This window comes from Euprymna scolopes, chromosome 2, assembly GCF_053919585.1.
Source record: "Euprymna scolopes isolate OS-2025 chromosome 2, ASM5391958v1, whole genome shotgun sequence".
Lineage (NCBI taxonomy): Eukaryota > Metazoa > Mollusca > Cephalopoda > Sepiida > Sepiolidae > Euprymna > Euprymna scolopes.
The window spans coordinates 155,410,993-155,431,381 of NC_136483.1; the positions used below are offsets into that span (position 1 = coordinate 155,410,993).

Sequence of the window (20,389 nt, forward strand, 5' to 3'; positions counted from 1 at the left end):
AATTAAAAAATATATCTGATTAACTTAATAATTGATAGGTTTATTTATGTTATCTTTTACATATAAAAAAACTCACCTAATACTTTTGCTGATGAGGAAACGTTGTTTAAAAAAAACTATATGCCAAAATTATTGTACATGGCTTAATGTCTATCACAATAAAAACATCGTTTCCGAAACGATCGTACAAATTATTGACTTTGTTGTTGTTCCTTCTTATGAAACAGATTTTTAATTTTTAATTCTAATTTGAATTTTGAATTATCAATCACATTACTAAATATATATATATATATTTATATATATATATATATATATATATATATATATATATATATATATATATATATATATATATACAGACATAAAAAAATTTCATGAAGAAATTATTGGAGAGTGGCGAGAGGTTTCAGGAAGTTTAAAAATGAAACAAGAGAAAGGTTACATTTAACGGTTGCTCCCTTTGCAAGGATTTCATCGGCCATGGTTTATGGAGGAGCAGGACTAATATGTTAAATAGAGAAAAAAAATAAGAAGATATTGTTATATATGAAAAATGAATTAACGAATATAGTCACAAGAATCAAATTATACAAACAAAAGTTTAATTTAACCGCCTTCTCTTACATTTTTCTTCATATTTATTCATATCTCCATAAACCTTCGTTTATATGTGATATGACTGAGTTGAGTATCAAATAATTTTTTTTTAAATACAGTGAGATTTTTTTCTGTCAACTGAATTAAAGGAATAAATTATAAGATGGTCAACATCATGAATTTTGGAATATAACTTTTTGTCATTTATCATATATATATATATATATATATATATATATATATATATATATATATATATATATATATGTTGCATAAACTTTAACCGCCTGGGCTTAAGCCGTTGACTATCTAGCAAATCACGGGGAAATATAATTTTTTATTTGCGATTAATTGGCTTTAATTAATTGCGCCATTATTGAAACACACACACACACGCACGCACACACACCCACACACACATATATATATATGTATGTATGTGTGTGTGCTTGTGTGTTTGTGCATGTGTACGCACGGGCGTGTACGTAACTATGTGGGTGAATAGCTTGACTGAGTGTGTATATAAAATATATTTTCTATTGAGAGCACGCAAGTAGCTTCAGCCGTTGCTTTCCGAATGAAAAGTTAGATTTCACCGCCAGTTGGAAGAAAGTCGACGGCTTAAGCTCTGTCAATGTCAGGGTTAAATGTAAGGTTAACGTTCGAGGGCGCTGACCTAACATTCCAAAAACGGGAGAAAGCAAAGTGCAGTTACGTGCTTTGATTAGACATGTGGAAGGAAAGAGCTCGACTACGTTGGCTTTTAAAAGTCTATTTTGGAGTTTGGTCAGAACTCGGCATGTAATCGTCGAGTCGCTAAAAGAAGCGGGCCGAGGAGTACGCGCTGCAAGGTTCTTCAGACGTTTAAGTGTACTTATTACTACATGAAAAATATTTTATGCTTGCAGACATGTTATTGAATAAATATTCGTTTTCGAGTAACTTTCACAGGCTTCATACCCTCCCGCACAGCCATACACACACAGGCACATATTCATATAGAAATATATACATATACGTACATTTATGTGTACAAATAAATATATATGTGTGTGTGTGTGTGTGTTCTGTGTATAAGTTTATTTAGATTCCAAATAAAGACCATACAAAAAGTATTATAGACGTTTATACTTTTTCAAACTTAAAATCAACTAAATCTTCTACAAACAAGATTACTTAAGACAAATTAAATAGACCCAATCAATAACAATGATATATATATATATACATATATATGTATATATATACATACATACATATATATGTATGCATATACATATATATATACACATACATATATATACATATATATATATATATATCTGTGTCAATAAAAGTTCCCATACAAAAAGTCTGGAAACTTATTGAAGGTACCTCGTATGGGCACTTTTATTTATGGTACACGCATGAATGTCTAGTTCTCTTCAATACAATTTCCTCCGGATGCAATGCATTTATACCGTTCCAAAAATATCTGGAAGGTCACATGGAACACCCCTCATATTTTTAATGATATTAAGCTACGTCGCGTATCTTGACTTCAACCAAGATTCCTCCTGAATTACGATTTAAAAATAAACATGAACATCACAGAGAGAATAAATACAATATACTTGACACAGATACACGAAAAATAAAACATTTGGAGATTTGATAAAGAGACATTAAAGAAGGTCACACAAAGAGATTATTTGCAGGCGGAAATACAACTGTAATCAAATAAAAGTAAATTTGATGAAGGCTACGTCTCGTAGAATATGCGGCTACGTTGATAGCGAAGTTGTGGATATTAAGTATCACAAACTATTTATAAACTATCCTACATTGATATCATGAAAGTCTGTGTTCGAGAGATCAAGTTATTCGATTCCTGTGATTTTTTTGTTAATTTCTCTCACCTTATTCGTTTGGTACAATCGAACAATAAGAGAATATCATTATATTTCTATACATCAGTGCTTTGTCGATATCTTTAAAACACTAGAGTAATGCAGCACAGAAATGTGAACACATTTATCTAGTTGAGAAGATTTATCTAGTACGAAAATGTCGAAAATATTTGATCAACACGGAGTCATCAACAGTACCACAGAATAATTCGCGCCAGTTTAAAAACGAGTGCAGACACGACGCGCTAATAAATTATTCAACACTAACGACTTTGGCGACTAAATTGCACCCCCATCAATTCCAACGATTTTGGCAAACTCACTCGCTACAAATCACCTTAAATGACTTTTTAATTGATATACATATATTGTCTCATCGGGCAATGCTTCGACAAACTTAACCGGAAGTGATCGACCTAACTGCTAAGTTGTTTATTTATTCGCCGAAGACTCGTTCTCGGCATATCGCCAAAAAGAGTTCAAGTTGTCTTGGCAGCCATAGATCCTAACTTATCGAGGTGCAACGTGGTAGGTTGTATGTGTTCCTGCTTTGCCATGTGAGACGAATCCTCCCAGGCGGTACGTCCTCTCTTTCAGGGGGGCTTATTTCATTGACGTTCGCTAGAGGCATTCTACTAGTAGAATAACGATAGATCCGTAATTTATGCTCCGTACACAGCTTCCGAGATGTTTGCTATCTCAGCCTTGTGCCATACACACAAGTAGATTAAGCAGATCAAGAAGAAGCAACAACGCCGTGTTACAAAAAAAAATAATAATATCGTTTCGTTCTTGGCATACAGTCGACATATCAGTCTGACAGGTAGCGGTACCTAATTAGCTAATGGCCAGGAGTTGCAGCCTAGGTTTGCCAAATTCGAATCCAGTTCGCTCCTCAGAAACAGCTATGCTTGCAACTTTCATGTGGTCCCTTCTGTAAGTATCTGTTGTCATTATAGAAGTAATTCTAACTAGAAAGATACCTAGGAAACGAACGCTAACAATCATCTGCTTCGTTCATAACAATAACAACAGTACCGATAACTTAATCAAAATGGAGTATTAAAAAATATCCAAGACATAGATGTAATCATCTCCTTGTATCATGGAGAAGATTCCTCCCAGGTAGAGTTCAGTGCAGTGCCCTTATTTACAGGTTCATCAGCATGGTGACATTCCTTAGAATACTATTTACATTATAAATATCTCCAATCTTATATAAAGCTACTTTGTATGTGTGTTAGTTCATTTCTTATATGTTCCGAAACAGCTGAGCCTATCTTTTGCAAAGTTCACACAAAGCTAAGAATATGTCCCTATTTACAATGCCTCCCCACGGGACAGAGTTGGACACCAGGGTCGTTTTTTAATGTTCAGAAAAGGAACAAAAATAAAAATTGAAGAATATATCTGGCAGCGTTCTTAGTGATGTTTTGTACAGAAATTCATCCGATTAGTATCGAAAATCGAAAAAATTCGGTCTTAAAAAGCCTTTCTCTCTTATAAATAATAAAAAAGAATGTTTACATGGGCATAATTTACGTTACACCGGCAAAGAGATATAATAAAATCTCAGCTAATCATTTCTTCTTTACAAAGAAAAAAGCATTTATATTGTCATCTGAAGATATAGGTCAGTGGTAGAGCATTCGATTACAGATCGAATAAGCCCTTATTCAAGTCCGGGTGTATTTCAGCATTTCATTTAATTTGTTCTTATTAATGAATTTAGTTTACGAGAAAAGAAGAGGTACCATTTAAAATTGTCGCAAATCCTTTCTACGTTTGCATGTTTTAAAAATAAACATTAAGCAGAAGTGACTTTTTCAAGGCATTCATCGTCAAGCACAAAATACCAGCTGACGTGATATTGTAAACAAACACAGAAGGAATTTTATGAACGACATTATCATTATTATTTTCTAATATTTTTGCGAATTAGTCGACATGAAACATTATCTCTCGTAATATATAATAATCAATAAAGAATTGATTCTATAATAATACATACGCAATCTGCATAAATTAAAATATCATGTTTAAGCGTATTGTACGATCGTGCAACACGGGGCATACTGCTAATCTACTTATATACAGAAAGCACTTTGCGCTTGTATACATGTGTGTGATTTTGTTTCCTATGCTTTCCGAAATGACTGAACTGATGTTTTTTTTAATCCTGCACATACATAATTTATGTATCTTCGAGTGTTTTTAGGTAAGGTTTGTATCGTATTATTTCCCATAAGTATTGAAAATCGATAGTCGAAAAATGCTATTAAAGAACGAACAATCTGATTTTAACCAAAACATTACAATTGCATGGGAGAAGTTTTATCACCGCACAAGTAGAAGGTCCGAATGTATAAAACTAAAAAGTATATTATTTTATAAGATATGGGCGCGTTCTAAATAAATGTTTCCATTTACAGCACAATTGAACAATGCTACTTGAATGTTGCATATAAATAATTTTAGAAAATTAACGGTAGGTTCTCTACAGTGCAATGTAGATTACAATGTATTGTAGACTAAATCACTGCAGGGAGAGATGTGAATATTTCTCCTGATGAACCGCGGTGAGTCCCTGACTAGACCAGGTAATCAGTTTAATTAATTGAAAAATGAGTTATTTCACTGATTTTCATGAAAATAAAAGTACAGGGAGAGTGAAACATTCGTTGATGTTCATTAAATCCCGGACAACGGCGGATCTCCCTGCTAGTCTCCCACTACAAAGCTCGCTACTACTTTGAAAAGTTTTACTTGAAATATTATCTTAAATTATTTCACTCAGAATTTTTGTGTACACATGAAACGAAATAGTTCTGAGGTTTTCATATAGATTGCTTGATATTAGCATTTTCCCCCTGTTAACATGATAAATAGGAAGTGAGTTTTAATAGAAAGAAAGGACGGACTCTTCATCACGTATTAATCGTCTGGTTGTATTCTCTTTATTCTCTTTAGCATCTTCTGGTTTCGTACAGAACTTCTGAAAGATTACGACGCAAAGTTTCCAGAGAATGAGTTATAAATTGAATAAGTGCTCATAAAATGTAATTCCGCGCGAGGACGGTTTAGAACAAGTATTTGTTGACAATTGATTTGAAGACGACCATGGTGCACTTGAAGGGACACAGTTTTGTAGTAATATATTTGACTTTGCAAAAAAAAAACAACAACAAAAAACGCCGTTTATAGAATGTCGGTTAGATGTAAGAGATATAGAAGAAAATTCTCTGACATTGTTGCATAAAGAGTTCAGTAGTTGTGCAGTTTACGGACGGGGGGTGAAATAATAACTGTAACAGAGCGCGAGAGCGCGTATGGAAGCAGTAGCAACAACAGCTGTACGACAGCCAATGTATGCAAATGACTGAGCCGAGTGCGATGTGACGTCACAGCGAAAAAGAAGGAAAGAAAACAATTATGAAAAAAATGTGTCTCGAGGACAGAAATAGATTTGTTACATACGTGGCCTGAGAGCGACAGGAAAAGACGTGTCCTAAACATGGTCGGACAAAGACAGAGTACCACCTGTTCGACCCATCAGAGTTTTACTAAGCACAAAGAAAACTTTTAAACAAGAGACAATGCGTCTGTTTTTTTCAACTGAAAAAGAAAAGTGAGTCGAATTCTTTGGTTATCTTTGTTTCCTTGTGGCTGTCTGCATGCAACATGGTGGTCTCGACTAGGTTACATAACGTTATTGTTTAGACAACCATTCTTAACATTAGGAGAGGGATTTTGACTTTTTTGTGCGTCCGCTAAGCAATTTGATTAACAGCAGATATGTAAAAAGTTGCACGGTCCTTAAAAAGCGTAAACACGACGAGTTCTTGCTGTGAATAACGTACAGCATGGATAACCAGCTTACTAACGTAGGAACGAGGACAATATAAAACAGATAATAGAGAAGGTGCCGTTTTACCGTTATAAATATGTACGTAGCACAATTTCGTTTTCCTTTTTTTTCTTTTTTTTTTTTTTTTTTTTTTTTTTTACAAAGACCCGGGGGACGAAATCAAAATATAGAATAAAAGAAACACGTGCGCGTATCTATGAAAATATCTTTTGACACTTTTTCATTCAATTCGCAGATGACGAAGAAGTCGACGGTGATGGGGAAAATAAGCAACATTCAATTCTTAATGAACGATGCGTAATCATTTATTTCCCTCGACGCCTGACGCCAGCTATCGCTTTATCGGAAGAAGACTTAAATTTAATTCTTTCTAACAAATACACTTTTGACCTGAAAATGATGTGTCATGTTCGAGAAAAAGTATTAATCAATATTCTGTTTTGTATTTTTTTTTTTTTTTTTTGAAAATTAATTAGATATCTAATTCAATCTTGGAGAAATTCGAAAGACAGTGCGTATATATGAAATTCTGTTTATAAACTGATCTATCTTTATTAAATTGTCTTTCAATTAACCTATTTTCGAATACATAAAACATATGAAGTAATATTTCAGAGTCAGACATACATAGCAATTCGTCTGACATCGAATATTTAATTTTTCTTCTTTTTTATATGCAATATATATATATATATATATATATATATTATAATTAATTAATGATATATATATATATATATATCATAATTTTCTTTATTTATATAAATATTATTGGTTACATATGTGCATACATGTTTCAGCTGTGATTTCATTTTATATTGAGCGCTATCAGACCATTTATATTGATTGGATCACAAGTTACTTGATGATACTTGATTTCCAATAGAAATCATTGCTGAAACATATGTCTACATATGCAGCCAATAATGTTTGTAAAAATAAAGAAAATTATCTAACATTCTATCTATATATATATATATATAGAGAGAGAGAGAGAGAGAGAGAGACAGACAGACAGACAGGCAGACAGAGAGGCAGACAGACAGAGAATTTTTTTCAATATATATGGCAATTAAGCTACACAAAATTGATCGCGTTTAATACTCGTGAATATTATCGCATGGACTTTATGTTGCCGCGTGTTCTTTTATATATTCCACGTGGTGCTGAGTTTCCTAGTTAGCTAATCTGATTATTTCTTATTCCTACGCCCATTAATCACAATCAATTGTTGCATGCACATCAATCAGGGTTTAAACATATCTATAATTCACAGTTGCTTTGTTCCTTTTTAATAGAATGGGCTATCTTTTTTGTGTGTTTGAAAGTGACCTTGTTTTAATTTGGGTGTATTCAGATATAGCTGTTCTTCTTCTTCTTCTTCTTCTTCTTCTTATTATTATTATTATTATTATTATTATTATTATTGTCGGTGTTCTTTTTGTTGTTGTCGTTCCTGTTGTTATATACATTAAGTTATTTATTATTTTGTGTCATGCTAGGGAAAAATTAAATTTGTATTTGCATACGTTTGCTATTTCACTTCTGCAGTTTAATATGTTTTCGAATTCTTTAAAATTTAGGATAGCCATCGACTAATCCTCACAAAAAATTATCTCGGAAAATTCTGTGTAGCTTAATTGCTAAATATAATTTTTGAAAACTTATTTCCTAGCTCTACTCAGGTATTGAGCACTGTATAAATAAATACTTAAAATAGATACATAAATTTTTACATGGACACATGAAATAATTATAACAATGACATATATTTGTATATATATATATATATATATATATATGAAGAGCCTATATATATGAAAAGCAAGTGAGAAAGCGAGAGAGGGAAAGAGAGAGAGAGAGAGAGTAGGAGATATGTATTTGCGTGCGGTTGCTGTCTTAGGTGCTTTCCGAGTCAATGCCCTACCATATCTACCTGCAGTGTGCACCTGCACGTATATACACCTGACGGGGTAAATTTCAATTCTCGAATCCATTCATCGTTCGCCGAGCACACTTCAGTTGATATAAATGGCTTCTATTCGATTCCATCTCTCCTCTCCACCTATGCCTTTCCGACGCGTTCATTCTTGTGGAGATCTCTTCCAGCAATAGAAAAAGTAACGTCTTTTCAGAATAGCACTCGCTTGGCTGCCCTTACCTTTTATATATGTGGCCGACGGTTTTCTCTTGTTCTATTAACATACGAAAATGGAAAAAGAAATGAAGAAAAAAACATCTTTTGATTTTTGTGTTTGCTTATGTGCTTTTTGTTTTGTTTTTTACTTGCCAGAAAAAATAATAATTCTATACTTATCTTTACTGTTATATAAAAATCAATTTTTCTGTGAACGTGTCAGTTATTTCCTTATCTGTTCCGAAATGGTTAACCTATTTTTTGCAAATTTCACACAAACCTAATTTAGATGTCTGTCAGTGTTCCTAGGTATGTTTTCTATAGAAATTAATCCGATAAGCATCGAAAAAAAATCCGATCTTCAAAACAGCATTTTCTATTTTATAGATATAAAAGAATAATTTTACATGGATATATTTAACGTTACACCGGCTAAGAGAGATAATAAAATCTCAGCAAATCATTTCTTCTTTAAAAAAATAAAACACAGATTTATTATAATCTGGAAATATATAATTTAATGGTAAAATATTCGACTACAAATCGAATGAGCCCCTATTCAAGCTGCGATGTGCCCCACCATTTAATTTTAATTATTTCTGAATCATGAGTTCCATTTACGATAAACGAAGGTAGACCATTTAAAATCACAGCTAATCATTTCTTTGTTTTCATATTTTGAAACTAAACATTAATCAGGAATGACGTTTCCAGGGCATTCATCGTCAAGCTCACATATCAGTTTATGTGATATTGTAAGCAAACCCAGACGGAATTTGATGAACGGCATTCTCATTATTATTTTTATTTATTAATTAATTTATTTTATTTATTTATTTATTTAGATTTTTTTTACGAATTCATCTGCCGAGCAAATTATTCCTCGTAATATATAAAAATCAATAGAGGATTCATTCTATAATAATACATACGCAATCTGCATAAATTAAAATATCATATTTAAGCGTATTGTGCAACCGGGAAACGCCGGTCTGCCAGCTAGTATATATTTATTTTCGATTATTGAATACCATCTTAAGGGTAATCACCCATACGCAGTAATACAAAGTAAAACTAATAACTATGATAATAAATAAAATAAGGTATGTATATGTGTTTATATATTTGTATGTACAGGGTTCAATCCTAAACTAATTAACCGATCACTATATTAATGTTTATGTAGAACATGGACAATGCTATTTTCAGATATCATTTAAATTTAAATTTAATTTTTACCGAATCTTTTGTCTATTAAATTATAAGATAAGATTACAGAATGGTTAATAAAGCCTTTCTCCGTGCAAAGAATGGCTTTCTAAATAAGAATGTTACTTAAGTACTTCTCCATAAGTACGGTTCAATATTTTAAATATAACTACTAGGGTCATGTGATCGTAATAACTCTACTGTTATATAAGGCGAACTATCTCTGCGTGTATGTATGTGTGTGCAAGTTAGTTCCCTATGGATTCAAAAATGGCTGGGCTGATTTTATGAAATTACAGATAAAGGTACTCTAAGGTGCCTGATAGGTTTTGTATCTGAATGTTTTCGGTAATTATCCAAAATCGATAATTGGAATAATCCGATGAAGATGGAACAGGTGATTTTAACCATATTATACGGCCTAACATCACAAGTGTATTTGAAAAAGTGTTTTTACCACACAAGCCGAAAGGTCCAACATATAAAAATCAACAGGAGGTTCTTTGATATGACATAAACTTGTCCGAAATAAATGTTTCTTTTTAAAGCGACATTGCACCATGATACTTGATTTGCTCCTTTTAAACTTACATTCAACCCATTATCACCGTCCAAACAGTAAGGGCAGACGTACAAAATACACGATAGGTTCTTCGATAGAACAAAGGCGCGTTCGAAGTTAATGTTTCTGTTTAGAGCACAGTTGAACCATCATATTTGACTTTTGCATTTTAAACTTTTTTGAAGCCACTATATATATAAAATAATTTTATAAAAGCACCCTAGGTTCTCTACAGTGCAATGTAGATTACAATGTATTGTTGACAAAATCACTGCGAGAGGCATGTGAAGCTTTCTCTCGATGCACAGTAATGAGTCCCCAACTAAAGCAAGCAACCACTCAATTTGATTAATCGATTTCGATGACAATGAAAATATAGCAGTGCGAAAGATTCGTTGATCATCATTTAATCCCGGGAAACGTCGGGTCTCCCTGCTAGTGGGCTAAATCAGTGTATTAGTTTTATGCAGATAGGATACAAAGGAATAAAATTTATCATGAAAAAATTAAATACCTCTGTTTCTTTGGAAAATGTTAACAATATGTACAATACATACATCAATAAATATTCCGCAAATTTCAGTTTCTATGAATTTTTTTATAAGGCTTACGAACTTAATATGGTCAAACAAACTCAAATATTTGAAAAATAAATGAATATAAAAGATTAAGATTTTATTTCATCAATAGTCATTAAGCAAGTTGCAATGACTGTTAATTTTGGCATCTCACTCTTTAACATGTAGAATTTTTTTTTCAGAATAAAAATGTCATGCATTTAATCAAAGGCGAAATAAGCGTCTTAGACATAAGATTAAGCGTGATTATGTCTAGATTTTAATGTTCGCTACAAGACATTGAACGAAGCTAATTCTTTATGTTCTAGTGCAACTATACTTATAATGTATATCGATTACTAACGTCAACAAAGTACATCTAAAATTACTGAGTTTTCAATTGTTTGCAGTATGACTAGAATCCTCATATATATATATATATATATATATATATATACATATATATATATACATATATATACATATATATATATATATATATATATATATATATATATATATATATATATACAGGGTGACCAAAAAAAAAGAAGCTAAATGGGGGGGGCATCTAGAACATATGCTGTAGAACAGTGAAAAAAGGCTAAAGAACCTTGTGTTTTGATGTGATGTTTTGAATATAATAAACTAGTTATGACCAAAGTTTCATTTCATTTGAACAAAACACTAAGAAACGGGGCCTAATTATATTTGGGCCAGTTTTTTAGGGTCACCCTGTAAATATATCAGGAAGTAAAAACTAAGTTACAATCCAAAATATCCTGTAAACTTAAAGAATATATAAATATTAATATCGTGTGTTTAGTTAGCAAGTTTTCATTCAGGGAGATATTGTAAAATATCACGGAGTGTTTTTACCTAATGATCTTTCTTTGTAATTTTTCCAGTTTTCGAATGATCATTCTTATGGCTCGGTTGAATCTGTGTATGAAAGTTCCGTAGTCGTTTTCGTCTATCTACTTGTCTGTAATTTTGAAAGTACTTTCAACTGATTTTCCTCAGTCGTCTTCCGGCAATTTTTGATTGCTGCTTCGTTTAAAATCTAGATGCTTTTATATGCTTCAGTTCAAATTACATTTAAACTACTTGAGATAGTGAAGCGTCGCGTTGTAAAAAAAATACATTTTAACATGTTAAATACGTTGGCTAAAATAAATGTACAGTTGTTTAAAAGCGTGATTTACAAAATAGTATAGTGTTTACTAATTTTATTTAATATTTATATAGTAATACTAACCAAATAAAAGAGCTAGATACAACCAGAATAGGAAACAGAGTTTGTCGTAAAAGAAGACAATTAAAGACTGTAAACTATAATTTACAATAATTTATTGGTTGATGAGGTTTCGATCAAAGAAGGTATTCGGAAAAATTGTACATGAAAAATTGGTTAATTGAAATAAAAGACGGAAAACTAGCTGTTTGGGCATGTGTGTAATTATTTCAAAAAGTATGCAGCGCTTTCGACAAATATATTAATTCGCACACACGCACGCACACGCGCACGCGCACACACACATACACACACACAGACACACACACATATATATATATATATATATATATATATATATATATATAAGCTAGGTTCATGTGATCGTAATAACTCTGCTATTATATAAGGCGAACTATTTCTGCGTGTATGTATGTGTGTGCAAGTTAGTTCCCTATGGATTCAAAAATCATCTGTTCCATCTTTCATCGGATTATTCCGATTATCGATTTTCGATAATTACCGAAAACATTCAGATACAAAACCTATCAGGCACCTTAGAGTACCATCATCTGTAATTTCATAAAATCGGCCCAGCCATTTTTGAATCCATAGAGAACTAACTTGCACACACATACATACACGCAGAGATAGTTCGCCTTATATAATAGCAGAGTTATTACGATCACATGACCCTAGCTTATATATATATATATATATATATATATATATATATATATATATATATATATATATATATATATATATATATATATAAGCCGTATACACTCGGCGTTGCCCAGTCAAAGCATATTGAGGAGCTGACGGATTAGTCACATACATTTTAAGATAAGCAAATCCTCTGAATTGTTAGTAGAAAAGTGACCACATGTTAGGTTAAAGGAAACATAAAATCCATCTATCCTGGTCTATGAAAATCAACCGCGGGGTAACTGTCATAGCTAAAAGAGGAAATCAGTTTCATATATTAAATAAGTAAACTTACGTCCGGTTTTAAATGCATATTTTCTCAGCTATTCATGACTGAAAATATATTGAATTGGATATACATTGAATTAAAAAATAATTAAATATATCAACCGTAAATTATAATTGAATGCAACATCTAAAACGATTCTATTACAACAAACAATTAATAATATCGAGCTAATAATTAAAACAAATATTTTTATGCAATGTGTAACAACCTTTTTGTATTATATTAATTAAATTCTGAGATTTGTTAAATAGTGTTCTTCTTGTATATGTTAATCAAACTGTGTACAAACAGAAAAGAATACGACTTTATCATATATAGAGAAGGTTTCTGTTGGCGGGTTCGAATCTATCGACCGGTGTTAATCGTGACATCCTGCCCTGGTGATTCCAGAAAGAATTAAGATTAGAGTCTGTAGCTATTTAATAATTATTGTAGTACACACACACACACACACACACACACACACACATATATATATATATATATATATATATATATATATATATATATATATATATATATATATATTTCAATAAGGTGGGTCAACAACAATGTGTAATTTTTAACATTATTTTATAATTCCGTTTTATTTTTTCATTGAAAATTATGTGTAGATCATTGTAAATAACTGTAATCGTTTTTAATGCGTTTCAGACATTCTGTGAAGCGTCCTCTTCAAAAAGTATTTAAAATGTAAGCTATTTAGAATATACTCAAGATGTGTTTAAAATGTAAAAGAACATTTTCGTAGTTCATTTGAAATGTTTCCGAGCGGTGGAAACATGTGTGAATGAGTCTACTTTTCATTGGTATGTTCAATTTTCGTTACTGGTTCATTGGGTTGGACTGTGGTCACTGCTGTCTTATGTTTCTCTCTCGCGCAGTCTTTCTCTCTCTCTCTATCTTTCTCTCTCTCTTTCTCTCTATCTATCTCTCTGCTTGTGTTTCTATTTATTTTTCTTTGTTTTTTCTCATTTTTTTCTTTTTTTACTCTTGGTCAACTGGGTGCATAGGGTAGTATGTGTGTGTGTGCGTGTGCGTGCGTATATGTTTGTCTGAGTGTGTGAATGCGTGTGTGTGTTTTCTTGTATTGGTTTGAAGAATGTGTGTTCTGTTTTATATTATTATAAAGTTATTTGCTTCCCTAGGCACGCAAATGCGATCCAAGGTCGTTACTAATGTGTGTGTGTGTGTGTGTGAAGAGGGGGGCAGCCCCTCTGACATAAGGATAGGGGTGTTTTCATTCAATTTTGATATGTATTTTTTGGATTCTAAGATTTTAGTATTGTGATTTTTCGTTTCCGTCTTAGACTGTTCGGGCATTCTTAATATTATGTTTGTTTAGATAAAGAGGTGTATTTATAAATATACGAAGGGGATTTTTTTATGTTTCTATTTATTTGTCTCTCCATGTGGGTATGGCCAGATCCAGGATTGGTTCTTAATGTGGGGAAGGTATCGTTCCCCAGAGGGGAGGGGGCACTTGGAGAGATATAGGTATGGGAGGAAGGATAATAGTTATCTCAGTCATGAAGAATTTCTCCTCCACTGGATGAGGAGGGCGAGGTGTTGAAACAGATACTACAATATCGTTCTGGGTGTTTTCTAGTGTTGTTGGTTTCGAGGTAAAGTAGGGTTGGTATTGTCCAATGTGTTGTATTAGAGGCAGGGGTGTTATGTCTGTGTGTGGCTGTCTGCGTGTATGTCTGTGTGGGTGTGTTTTTTTATGTGTCGGTCCTGATTTATATGTGGGTGTGTATATGTTTATGTATGTGCATGCGAGAGTGCCTTGCATTTCATGTTTTTTGTGTGTTGATATTAGGCTCTGTTTTGTTCGGGGGCGGATCTCGTTATGAATGTTTTTTTCCTGTGAAAGTCAATAAAAATAATTGTCTGTTTGGAAGATTGGCATTATTTTGAAGCTATTTCCACTGCATGTGTTTACGTGTTTTGAAACATAGAGGTGTCTGTTATCTGCAATTTTGATGTTGCTCTTATGTAAGGCCACTCTATTGCTGAAATTTTTGGTGGCGCCTATGTGGGATTTGTCGCATGCTGTGCATCTTAGTGCATATACTACATTTCTGGAGGTGCAATTTAGATTCTTTTTTATTTTGAATGTTTGTGTTGGGTGTTTGAATGTGTATGTGTTTCCTTCTATTATTACGTCACATACTCCACATCGCGGTTTGTTGCATTTTGTAACCCCTTTTGTAGTATGTGGAACCAGTTTTGAGGATGTTAGGGTGTGTTTTAAGTTTTGGGTTGGCGTTTGCTTTTCATTATTTTTGTTGTTTTAAGCATGTTGTTTAGTTTGCCATTCTGACTGAGAAAGATAAGGTTTTTTGTTATCTGTGTAAATAGTTCTGGGTTGTTTGTGTTGTGTGTGGAGACGTATGCTATAATTTGTTCTTTGTTATGTTCTTTTGGGATTCTTAGTAGGTCTATTTGAATTTTTTCTGCCAGTTCAATACCTTTCTGTATTAGTGGTAGATTATATCCTCTTTTCCGCAGTGTTATTTGCAGTTAATTCAGTCTAGTCAAACGGGGGTATCTGTATGTTACTATGATGCAGACTCTACGTGCTAGGGAGTAGGGTATTGATTTTAGAAAGGTTTTAGGTTGTTGGCATTTGAAGTTGAGGTATTGTTGAATGTTGGTGGGTTTGTGGTAGATGTCTGTAATTATGTTGTTGATTTGATTGTTACTAGGATGTCTAGGAAAGGAATTTCTGTGGGGCTTTATTCTAGTGTGAAGTTTATTTTGGGGAGTAGATGTTGTAGTAAAGTGTGGAGTTTTCTGATATCCCCCCATGTGGTCCTCCAGAGGATGAAGCAGTCGTCTAGGTATCTTTTCCAAGATTTTATGAAGAGTGTTTTTATATTGTGCCCGTGTTTCCGCTCTATCCTTTCATAAAGGGTCTCTTCCAGGACGGCGAGTGTAAGGGTGGCATATTTCGGTGCTATTTTAGTACCCATTACTGTGCCTAGTATTTGGATGTAGTTACCATTATTGAATTGGAAGGAGTTTTTATTGAGGATTTTGTCAATGCTGTCAATCACGAATTGTTTAGTGAATCTAGGTTGTAAAGTCTGTGTATGTTTGTCAATACAATATGAGATAGCTTCTTTTCCTAGGTTGTGTGGGATATTGCTATATAGGCTGCTAACATCGGCTGTGGCTAGTATTGTCCCATCGTCTACTGTTTGTGGTAGGGAGCTAAGGAAGTGTGTGTCATCTCTTACATAACTCCTGACTAGATTGCTGAAGGGTTGTAATAATATATCTATTAGGTTGCTAAGTCTGCTTGTTGGGCATGATGGTCCTGCTACTATGGCTCTGAACGTGAGGGCATTGAGGATAAAACCAATTGAATGAAAACACGCCTACCCTTATTTCAGAGGAGCTGCCCCCCTCTCTACACACACACTTAGTAACGACATTGGATCGCAGTTGCGTTCCTAGGGAAGCAAATAACTTTATAATACTATAAAACAGAACACACGTTCTTCAAACCAATACAAAAACACACATACACACTCACACACACACACACACACACACGCACACACACACACGCACTACCCTATGCACCCAGTTGACCAAGTAACAACGGGGCCGTCATATCCACTCAAGTAAGACTAAAAAAGGAAAAAAATTAGAAAAAACAAAGAAAGATAAATAAAAACACAAACAGAGAGAGAGAGAGAGATACGACAGCAGTGACCACCGTCCAACCCAATGAACCAGTAATAAAAACTGAACATACGAATGAAAAGTAGAATCATTCACACCGCTCGGAAACATTTCAAATGAACTACGAAAATGTTCTTTTACATTTTAAACACATCTTGAGTATATTCTAAATAGCTTACATTTTAAACACTTTCTGAAGAAGATGCTTCACAGAACGTCTTAAACGCTTTAAAAACGATGTTAATGATTTTTAAAACATATGGCAATGAGCTACACATAATTTTCAATGAAAAACCAAAACACGGAATAATAACATAATGTTAAAAAATACACATTGTTGGTGACCCCCCCCCTTATTTAAATCTACATCTTTCTCTCGTTAGAATTTCTTAACCCATATATATATATATATATATATATATATATATATATATATATATATATATATATATATATATATATATACATACATATATATATATATAATTTTTCTTGGAAAAAGAAATCCATCAAAGTGCTCAATTATAAGGAAAATCCGACAATAAGAACGTATTATTAATATATTATTCATATGTATGTATATATATATATATATATATATATATATATATATATATATATATATATAATTTAAAGGAGATTAGAATAATAGTCTAAAGAGCTAAGTGTATTTTAATGTAATAGTGAAATTACTAGTTTAATTAAAATACAGGAAATGCTCGTTGTAATTTAGATATATAATAAGCTCGATAGTTAAATGTCCTAGAGCTGATTCAATATTAAGTAATGTGATTTATAATTTAAAAATTAAAAAAAAAATTTTTTAATTTAAAAATCAAATTTTAATTAAATTAAAAATCAGTTTCATAAGAAGGAACAACAACAAAGTCAATTATCTGTACGATCGTTTCGGAAATCCGTGCTTTTTATTTGTGGTATACATGAAGTCACGTAGAACAATTATACATAAAAACTCTGGATATAATTCACAAATTAAATTCATAAATGAAAATGATAGAAACATAAACTGCATTAAAAATAAACCTATTAAGAGCGTAATAACATATAATATGGCAATGTTTTCCCGTATACGAGTTAAGAAAAATAACCAGGAGACAAAAAAAGATAAAACCAAACTACAAATATTAGATAATAATATAAATAAACAACAAACTAAAACCCGCAAACGTAAGAATAGACACAAGGAGATCCTATGTTTCAACCCCCCGTATTCCAAAAACCTAGAAACAAACATAGCTAGAGAATTTTTTAAAATATTAGATAAGAACTTTAAAGCCCCTCATAGATATAATAAGATTTTCAATAAGAACGCAATTAAAGTATCTTACTCTACTATGCCTAACCTTCATCAGAAAATAATTAGCTCTAATAATAATAAAATTAATAAACTACAAAATACAACTATACAAAATACATCGGACTGTAACTGTAGAAGAAAAAATAAATGTCCCCTACAAGGCTCATGTAAAATTAAAAATGCTATCTATAGCTGCACAGTATCAAAAACTCCAAATATACAAGAACCTATCAACAGCCATAACTCAACTACCAGATTAAATAATAACACCAACTTAAATCAATCTACCGATCAATTACTAGCCAACTCACCACATTATAATCCAACAATAGACCTAACGGAAAATAATCATAATAATCAAGAGGTAATATATATTGGTTCCACATCTGGCCCAATAAAACATATAATTTCAACGCACAAACATTCTTTTAAAAATAACTCTCTATCAAACCAAACTACTCTATCCAACTATATTTGGCAACTAAAAAATAGCAATATTTCTTTCAACTTAAAATGGCAAATAATTGAGACTTGCAAATCATATAAACCAGGAGATAAATTTTGTACATTATGTACAAAAGAAACCCTAAAAATTTTAAAATATGAAGATATAAAAAGCACAACCAAACTAGTAAATTCAAGACATGAGCTTCTATCATGTAATCATAAACGTTGGTTTAAATTTAATAAATATAAACCACCTTAAATCATTAAAAATTACTCATTAGTAAAAATAGATTACTTTTTTTTTTTTTTAATAAATTAAGTTAGACCAATTACCGCCCTTAGACTCGTAAATCAAATAATAAATAAAGCCAATAACACATGACAATTATCTCCCCTTAAAAACTTGCAAAATACATATTCTCTCTCTATAGATATTAACTGTAGCGTCTTTAAATCAAAATACGCTAACGGAAACAATTTACTGCACGAGCGTCGCCCTTTTAAAATTCATCATTCAATAAAATAAAAAGCTATAGCAAACATCTAAATGACTACTTTAAATACAGTTCCTGATTTCAAAAAAAGAAAAACTAAAAGGTAACTATATCTATATATTTTTAAATCAAATTTATTATGTAAATTCAAAAAAAAAAAAAAATTTTTCTACTCATTTTTATCTCTAACCTATACTAATTTTCTTATAAATTTTAAATCCAAACCTTTTACTTCAATTTTTCAGATTCATCTGCCTTACTTTTAATGCTAGGTTTATTTTTGGTGTCTTTCCAATTCAATAGAAATCCTCCTAAATTTGCTGATGAGGAGACCGTGCTTACCAAAAAAACTATGTATAATTGTTCTACGTGACTTCATGTATACCACAAATAAAAAGCACGGATTTCCGAAACGATCGTACAGATAATTGACTTTGTTGTTGTTCCTTCTTATGAAACTGATTTTTAATTTAATTAAAATTTGATTTTTAAATTAAAATTTTTTTTTTTTAATTTTTAAATTATAAATCATATTACTTAATATATATATATATATATATATATATATATATATATATATATATATATATATATATATATTATGTATATCTTTGCTGAAGGAACGTATAAGATCCTACAGCAATTTAGAATTTTCTGAAACGAACATACAATATAGTGCCACCAAAGGGCAACATAATGTTTGAGGATGGTATCATATAACAAAGTAAATACCGTAAAAAGTTATGCCTGGAAGGTTTACATCATGACAATAAAACTTATACTACACTATCTTCCCAACAATAAAGCCTTTGTATGTTGTAGGATAAGGAGCAATTATGGACTAAATGCCCTTTAAAGGGAGGTAATGCTTGGCAACATTATATCATTGCAACAGAACTATACTACACCATTCCTCAAAGCAAAAAAGATGTAATGGCTGGAACTATAGTATCATTACAAAAAAATATATACTATATAACCCCTCCACAATAGGGTACGCGATACCTTGGATCCTCCCATAAAGGGAGAGCATAATGCTTGCAAGTGTGGTAGGATAATAAACGATACACTTTCCCTATCAAAATTAAATATAATAAACCGAATTGAGCTTTTACAGATAGTAAAATTATAGTTTTGACTTCAGATATGGAGATAATTGTATCGTTCCTGGTTCAGATACACAGGCAGACTATAAGTATTCATTAGTAATAGATTTTGTTTGCGTGAATTTTAATCCCTAGCCATTTTACCAAAACAAACGCCATTTAAATATTATCAGATGCATTCGCCGCGATATGGTTTACTTCAAGTATTTTTCAACTGCTCCTATTAAATGATACGACAATGGCGGTAAATTACTTAGCGTCCATCGCTTAAT

General features: G+C 31.9%; 1 protein-coding gene and 1 long non-coding RNA gene across 3 annotated transcripts in view; one reads left to right on the forward strand and one right to left on the reverse strand.

Moving 5' to 3' along the window:
- The window catches only part of LOC145297766 (uncharacterized), a 704,274-nt gene that overhangs the window by 46,236 nt on the left and 637,649 nt on the right, over window positions 1-20,389 (forward strand). The gene's annotated exons all lie outside the window — the stretch shown is intronic.
- LOC145297807 (uncharacterized) overlaps window positions 13,074-20,389 on the reverse strand; it is a 325,339-nt gene continuing 318,023 nt past the window's right edge. The window contains exon 4 of the long non-coding RNA XR_013870332.1: window positions 13,074-13,100. This is a non-coding gene — a long non-coding RNA (uncharacterized LOC145297807). The remainder of the gene's footprint in view (window positions 13,101-20,389) is intronic.